This window comes from Cynocephalus volans, chromosome 2, assembly GCF_027409185.1.
Source record: "Cynocephalus volans isolate mCynVol1 chromosome 2, mCynVol1.pri, whole genome shotgun sequence".
Lineage (NCBI taxonomy): Eukaryota > Metazoa > Chordata > Mammalia > Dermoptera > Cynocephalidae > Cynocephalus > Cynocephalus volans.
Window position 1 is genome coordinate 190,561,177 of NC_084461.1, and position 7,911 is coordinate 190,569,087.

Genomic DNA, 7,911 nt, shown 5'->3' on the forward strand with positions numbered 1-7,911 from the left:
CATCGTGATCAAGTTTGACAGGTTTCAAGAAGGGTCCTTGGCCCTCCCAAGGCTGTCTGCCACCTGTCTCTCACACCTCAGCGGACACAGTGTTTACCTGTTGTTGCAGGGAACAGTCAGCACAGGCGCCCCTTCCAGAAAGAGCTCTTGTCACAGCCTGATTGCAAAAAGACTTGGCACAGGTGTTTTCAGAGTGGGTCGCAGAGCTGGGAATTGTGGCATAATAAGAAACGTATTTGAAAAAAAAAAAAGAAAGAAAGAAATATATTTGGTCTTTGTCTCTAGTTCCTGACACAGAGCTCCTAAAATCCTAAATTTATTTATTTATTTTTATTGTGGTAAAACATATATAGCATAAGAATTTCCATTTTAAGCATTTTTACACATACAATTGCATGGAATTAATTACATTCACAATGGTGTGTAACCATTTACCTCTATTTCCAAAATTTTTCATCATCTTAAACATAAATTCTGTCCATTAAGCAATAACTCCTCATTATTCCTCCCCCCCACCCCATTTCTGGTAACCTTAATCTACTTCTGTCTCTGAAATTTTTTTATTTTTAATTTGTTCATTCTTAATTGATCCATGATAATTATATGTATTTATGGAATACAATATGATATTTGGATACATTTATTCTGTGTGCAAGGATCATATCAGGGTGTTTCACATATCCACGTCCTCAAACATTTGTCACCTCTGGGCTGGGAATATTCGACATCCTCTCAACTAGCTACTTGAAGTTATTTAGTAATTTGTTGCTGGCTGTAGTTGCTCTAAACTGCTGTAAAACACTAGATCCCATTCTTCCTCTCTCTGTAACTTTGTATCCCTTGCCCACCCTTTAACCATACCCCCCTTCTAGTCTCTAGTAACCACTTCTCTACTCTCTGCCTCTTTTATTCTTTCTTTCTTGTTTGTTTTGGTGGCTGGCCACTACGGGGATCTGAACTTGTGACCTTGGTGTTACCAGCACCACGCTCTCTCATGGCCAGCCCCATCTTAGCCATTTTTAAGTGCACAGTCCAGTGTCATCAAGTACATTCACATTCTTGTGCAACCTACACCACCATCCATCTCCAGAGCTCTTTTCATCCTGTAAAACTGAAACTTTGTCCCCATTAAACACAAACTCCCCAATTCCCCTCCCCCCAGCCACCAGCAACCACCATTCTAACATTTGCCTCTATGATTCTGCCTACTGTAAGAACCTCATGTAAGTGGGATTGTCTTTTCATGACTGGCTTATTTCACGTAGCATAATGTCCTTAAGGTTCATCCATGTTGTAGCATGTGTCAGAATGTTCTTCCTATTAAAGGATGGACAGTATTCCACTGTATAGATATTTCACTGTTTGCTTGTCCATCCATCGGTGGACACTTGGCTGCTTCCTCCTCTTGGCTATTGTGAATAGTGCTGCTATGAACATGGGTGTGCAAATATCTCTTCTACACCCTACTTTTGGCGCTGGCTGGTTAGCTCACTTGGATAGAATGCACTGTTTCCTTGTTTTGTTTTTGGCGGCTGGCCGGTGTGGGGATCTGAACCCTTGACCTTGGTGTTACAAGGCTGTGCTCTAACCAACTGAGCTAACCGGCTGGCCCAGAATGCAGTGTTGTAACACCAAGGTCAAGCATTCGATCCCTGTACTGGCCAGCTGCCTACAAACAAACAAACAAACAAATAAACAAAACCCCAAAACAAACAGCCCCTGCTTTCAATTCTTTTGGGTATATACCCGGAAATGGAATTGCTGGATCATAGGTGTAGACATGCTTTTATGTGCTTAGAATATGCCCAAAGGATACACAGACACATTTACTAGAACTCGAGATCCTCACAGTGACTTCCCTCACCCCCCATGCAGCTCTCTCCACAATTGTCCCTGGCTCGATGGCCACTCCATCCTTCAGGTGCTTGGGCCAAGTAAAATTGGAGCCATCCTGGATTCGTTCTCTCACCCTACCCCCAGTCAATCCCTCAGCAACTCCTGTCCCCAAGAATATCCCCTAGATGTCCCAAGTCTGACCACTTCACCTCCTGCACTGTCCCCTACTGTGAGTGACCAGATGGCTGCAGAACATGCCTCACCTTCTGCCCATGGCTGCCAGAGGGATTCTGTCAAAATGCCAAATAAGATCATTTCCTATCTGCTCAAAACTCTCCCATGGAGAAAACTCTTGCAAATTGTATATCTGCTAAGAGACTTGTATCTAGCATATATAAATAATTCTTACAACTCAACCATGAAAAGACAAATAATCCATTAAAAATAGGCAAGAGATCTGAATAGACATTTCCCCAAAGAAGATATACAAATGGCTAGGATATACAAATGAAGATATACAAATGGCACATGAAAAGATCCTCAACATCATTATTCATTTGGGAAATGCAAATCAAAACCACGGTGGAATACTTCATACCTGCCAGGATAACTATGATTAAAAAGACAGATAATAACCAGTGTGGACTAGGACACGGAGAAATTCAGACCCTCATACACCAATGAGAATGTCAAATGGTGCAGCTACTTTGAAATACAATTTGACAGGGACCGGGCCGTGGCTCACTCGGGTGAGTGCGGTGCTGATAACACTAAGGCCACGGGTTCGGATCCCATATAGGGATGGCCAGTTCGCTCACTGGGTGAGCGTGGTGCTGACAACACCAAGTCAAGGGTTAAGATCCCCTTACCGGTCATCTTTTTAAAAAAAAAGAAAAAAAGAAAAAAAAAAAAAAAGAAATACAATTTGGCAGTTCCTCAAAATTCTAAATAGAATTACCATATGACTCAAGGTATTAGCCAGCTGGGGCTTCCATATTAAACTACTGTAGACTGGGGGGCTCAAACAACAGTGAGGAATTTATTTCTCACAGTTCTAGATGCTGGGGAGTCCAAGATCAAGGTGCTGGACAATTCAGTTCCCAGGTGAGGGCTCTCTTCCTGGCTTTCAGATGGCCACCTTCTCACTATGTCCTTACATGGCAGATAGAGAGAACTCTGGTGTTTCTTCCTCTTCTTTTAAGGACACTAATCCCATCATGGGACTAATTACCTCCCTAAGGCCCTATCTCCTAATATTATCACATTGAAGGTCAGGGCTTCTACATATAAATTTGGGATGTATACAAACATTCAGTCCATAACATCTAGAAATTTTACCCTTTGTATATACACAAGAGATGAAAACATATGTCAACACAAAACTTTTACTCATATGTTCACAGCAGCATTATTCATAATAGCCAAAGAGTAGAAACAGACACAAATATCCATCAAATAATGAACAGATAAGTAATAAAATGCAGTATATTCATGCAATGGAATATTATTTATCCATAAAAAGGAATAAGCACTGACACATGCTGCAATGTGGATGAGCCTCGAAAACATTATGCTAAGTGAAAAATGTCACATATTATAACAGGTCACATATTATATAATCCCATTTATATGAAATGTTCAAAATGGGCAAATCTATAGAGACAGAAAATAGATTAGTGGTTTCTAGGTGCTGGGGGTGGGGATGGAATGGAGAGTGACTGCTAATGGGTACAGGGTTTCTCTTAGGAGGAATGAAATGTTCTAAAATTACATTATGGTAATATTTGTGCCAGTCCATGAATATACTAAAAACCACTGAATTATACGCTTACATTTTTCATAGGTGAAATTTTATGCTTTTCACGAGTGAAATGTATGTCATATGAATCATGTCTCAATAAAGTTTTTATGTAAAAAAAAAAAAAAAACCCAAACCTCCCATGACTCTGATCTTTCTCTGAGTAAAATCCAAAGTTCTTACAGTGGTCCTCCAGGCACAACAGGGTCTGTCCCCCTTCCCCTCTCTGCTCTCCTTCCCTTTTCTCTCCCTCTCACTCACAATACTCCAGGCTCACTGGTCTCTGCTGTTCCTTGAACACATCAAGCATATTCCAGCCCCAGGGCCTTTGCTCGTGCTGTTTCCCCTCCTTGGAACTCTTTTCTCCTAAATCTTTACATGACTCACTCCCTTACTTCATTTAGGTCTCTGCTCAAATGTCACCTCTTCTGAGCGACATTCCCTGGCTACCCTGGGCTATTCTCTGTTTGCTACCTCTCCCCACCCCATCCACCCAGTTCCATCCTGTGTGGAATGTGTGGATTTTCTCACTTCAAATCAAGCTTTCAAGTGGATTCAGCCAATGGGAAGCTCGGGCAGATTGGAGGGTGCGAGGAGAGAGAGGTCAGGGTATTTCTTCCTCCCTCCATGTTTCTGCAAGCCCAGCTCCCCTTACAGGATAGTGAGCTGTCACTACTCCCCAGGAACTCAATATCCTTTGTTGGTCCCTTTGACCCTGCCAATAGCCCCCTCACTAAAGGTTCTTCAAAATCTTAGCTAAGTGTTCAGGACACTGGCTTGTATGTGCCCTGTGTAAGGTAGCACACATCATTTCCAATTTACTTACCCTGCTCTATTTTAGTTCACAGAATTTGTCACTATCTGACATTGTGTCTCTATTTGTCTATTCGCTTATTGTCTTTTTTCATCATCAAAATGTAAGCTCCATTCATTCTACATGTATTTATTGAGCACCTACTACATGCCAGACCCTGTTCTAGACATTGGGGACATAGCAGTGAACATACCGATGCCGAGAGAATAAACAAAATAAATAAGCAAAATAAGTAATAAGTTAGATGGTCATAGATGCCATGGACAAAAATAAATTATAAGGGGGGTGGTGTTAAGGAGTGCCAGGTGGGAGTTGGGGGAGAAGACTCAATTTTATTTATTTATTTATTTATTTTTGGCAGCTCGCTGGTACCAGAGTCTGAGCCCTTGACCTTGGTGATACAACATCATGCTCTAACCAACCAAGCTAACCAGCACCCAAGAAGACTCAATTTTAAATACGGTAGTCAGGAAGGGCCTTCCAAAGAAGGTGACAGCAAGTGCAAAGGTCCTGAGGTAGAACTGTGCTTGCAATGTTTGAAGAACATCAAGGAGGACATGGCGGATGAAACAGAGTGAGCGATGGGGAGGGTGCGGCAGATGAGTCAGAAAAGGAACAGGTCAGATCATGCAGGCCTCCTAGGCCATGGGAAGAAGGGAAGAACTTTGACTTTTACTCTGAGAGAAATGGAGAGCCATGGGAAGGATTAGAGCAGGAGAGGAGCATGATCCAACTTGAGTCTGACAGGATCTCTTTGGCTGTCGTGATGGGAATCCATGATGAATCTTGCCAGTATCAGTTATTACTATGGTGATTACAGTATGATTTTTCTTTCTTTCTTTTTTATTTTTTTAAGATGAGCGATGACTGGTAAGGGGATCTTAACCCCTGAGTTGGTGTTGTCAGCACCGCACTCTCCCGAGTGAGCCACAGGCTGGCCCCTACAATATGATTTTTCTAACAATCATTATTTTGACAATGCTAGTTGCATTCTCCTGAAAGGAAGGGTTGCCTGTCACTCTCCTTTTACTTATTTATTTATTCTCAGTATGGGTTTTTAAGTCAATGTTTCTAAGTACATTACTGTCATTATTTTTATGCTCGAATTGTCCCATTTTCATTTATTTATTTTTGGGGGTGGGGGCGGCTGGCCAGTACAGGGATCAGACCCTGGACCTTGGTGTTATTAACACCACACTCTAACAACCCATCTCACTTTTGGCCAGTGGGCACCCCTTTGAGCTAGTTCCTGGTCCTGTTGACATGTTCCCATCATTCTTTGAGCACCTTCTTGCTTTCAGGCACAACAAGAGGTTCCAGGCTCGTTTGTAGTTTCCCTGCCCCAGTGCTGGAGTCAACGATTTCTTCCAGGAGCCCTGAATCCCCTTAGTGGAAACCAAGATCTGGGCATAGATGTGATCATTGTTGCTGGGGTGTTGTTGCCCTTAGGGTCTCTTAGTGAACAGAGCCAGGAATTATGTAGATATGTTTCCAGATTCTTATGTACAAGTATGAGAAACATGAGTTCATACCAATACCTCCTTTTCCAGCCCAATACCACAACATTCTTGCTAGGCTTCTAGCTCTCCATGTTTGTATTTCCCTTCTCTTATAGTGATAAACCTGGATCCCAAATCAGCAAATCTTTATTCATTTACTCAATCCTACATTGAACAGAGAGTAGTTTCAAACTTGTTGCACCCATATTACTATGAAAAAAAACCAACCTATGACATAGTGGTTAAGATTCATCTGCAGTTTCCCTTTCTTTTGTCTTCAGATTGGAAGTATATTGTTGAACTGTGTTAAAAAGTTACTTGGGTCAGTTCTTTTTTTACCCTGCCCCATTCAGTCTGGTTATGTTGCTTATTTGAAATACAGTCTGGTTTATTTGTTTTTATTTGTATTTTATATTCATTTTAAGGGTTTTCTTCATTATGTTAATTTGAGTATTTATTTATTTATTTATTTTAAAGATGACCGGTAAGGAGATCTTAACCCTTGACTTGGTGTTGTCAGCACCACGCTTTCCCATTGAGCTAACCGGCCATCCCTATATGGGATCCGAACCTGTGGCCTTGGTGTTATCAGTACCACACTCTCCCAAGTGAGCCACAGGCCAGCCCCTGAGTATTTTTTAAAATTATGTAAAATATCAACACTGATCCAAAAGTCAAAATTATACAAAAAGATATACTCATTATTGCCTCAACCCTCCCACTTCTTTCCCATCCACCACCTAGGGAAATCAATTTTATTAGTTTCTGGTTTATCCTTCCTATGTTTCTTTTGCAAAAATGAGAAAATTCAAGTAAATTTTATTTCCCCTTCTTTCTTGCACAAAAGATTCCATACTATACATACTCATTTGTACTCTTTTTTCAATTAACGCTATATCCTAGTAATCACTCAAATTCAGTGTATAGAAAACGTCCTCATTTTTTTTCACAGCTGTATAGTATGAGGGTAACTCAAAAATTTCGTGGAAAAAATGAATGAAAAGATAATATAAATCTTTCCATGAACTTTTTGAAATACTCTTGTACTCTATTGCATGGCTGTTCCATAGTTGATTTAACTGTAGCTTCTATATATATGGCCATGAGAGTGTTTCCAATAGTTTCAAGTTACAAGCAATGCTGCATTAAATAACCATGTGCATAAGTACTCAGAAGTGAGATTTCCAGGTCAGAAGGTAAATTCATATGAAGTTTTGTTTGCCATTACCTATTTCCCCTCCATTTTGCATACTCACCAGCGATGTATGTGCTTCTGTTTCCCCAGGCTCATCAACAGAGCATGTTGTCAAGCTTTTTAATTTTTTCTAGTCTGATAGGTGAGAAGCGATATTTCAGTGTAGTTATTTTAAAGCTTTTTTTTGAAAAAGTAGTACAATTCCTCTGTACTCTTTACTTAGTTTCTCCCAATAATAACAACTTATATAACTAGAGTACAATGATCAACGTCAGGAGTTTGACATTGATTTGATACTTTAAACTAAATTACAGACTTTATTCAGGTTTCACCAGTTTTTACATGCACTCTGTTTTTGCAGTTGATCCTCAGTGTAGCTAGAATTTGCATTTCTCCTCTGCTAATAAAATGAACATTTTCCATAAGTTTAAGTATTATTTTTACATCTTTTTTCATGAGTTGTCTGTTTATGCTTTTTGCCCTTTTTTTCCATCTGAAATTTTCCATTTCAGATTTTCTCCCTTAAATTTTAAGAGTTCTTTTTTGGCAGCTGGCTGGGGACCGGAACCCTTGAAGAAGTTCTTTGTATGTTAGGGATTTAGTAGCCCTTTTTCTATGACACTTGTTGTAAATATTTTCTCCAAATTTGTCAGTTGTTCGTTTTGGTTTTTGTGGGGTGTTTTTTTGCAGCTGGCTGGTACAGGGATCAAACCCTGGACCTTGGTGTTATCAGCCTCATGCTGTAACCAACTAAGCTAACCGGCTAGCC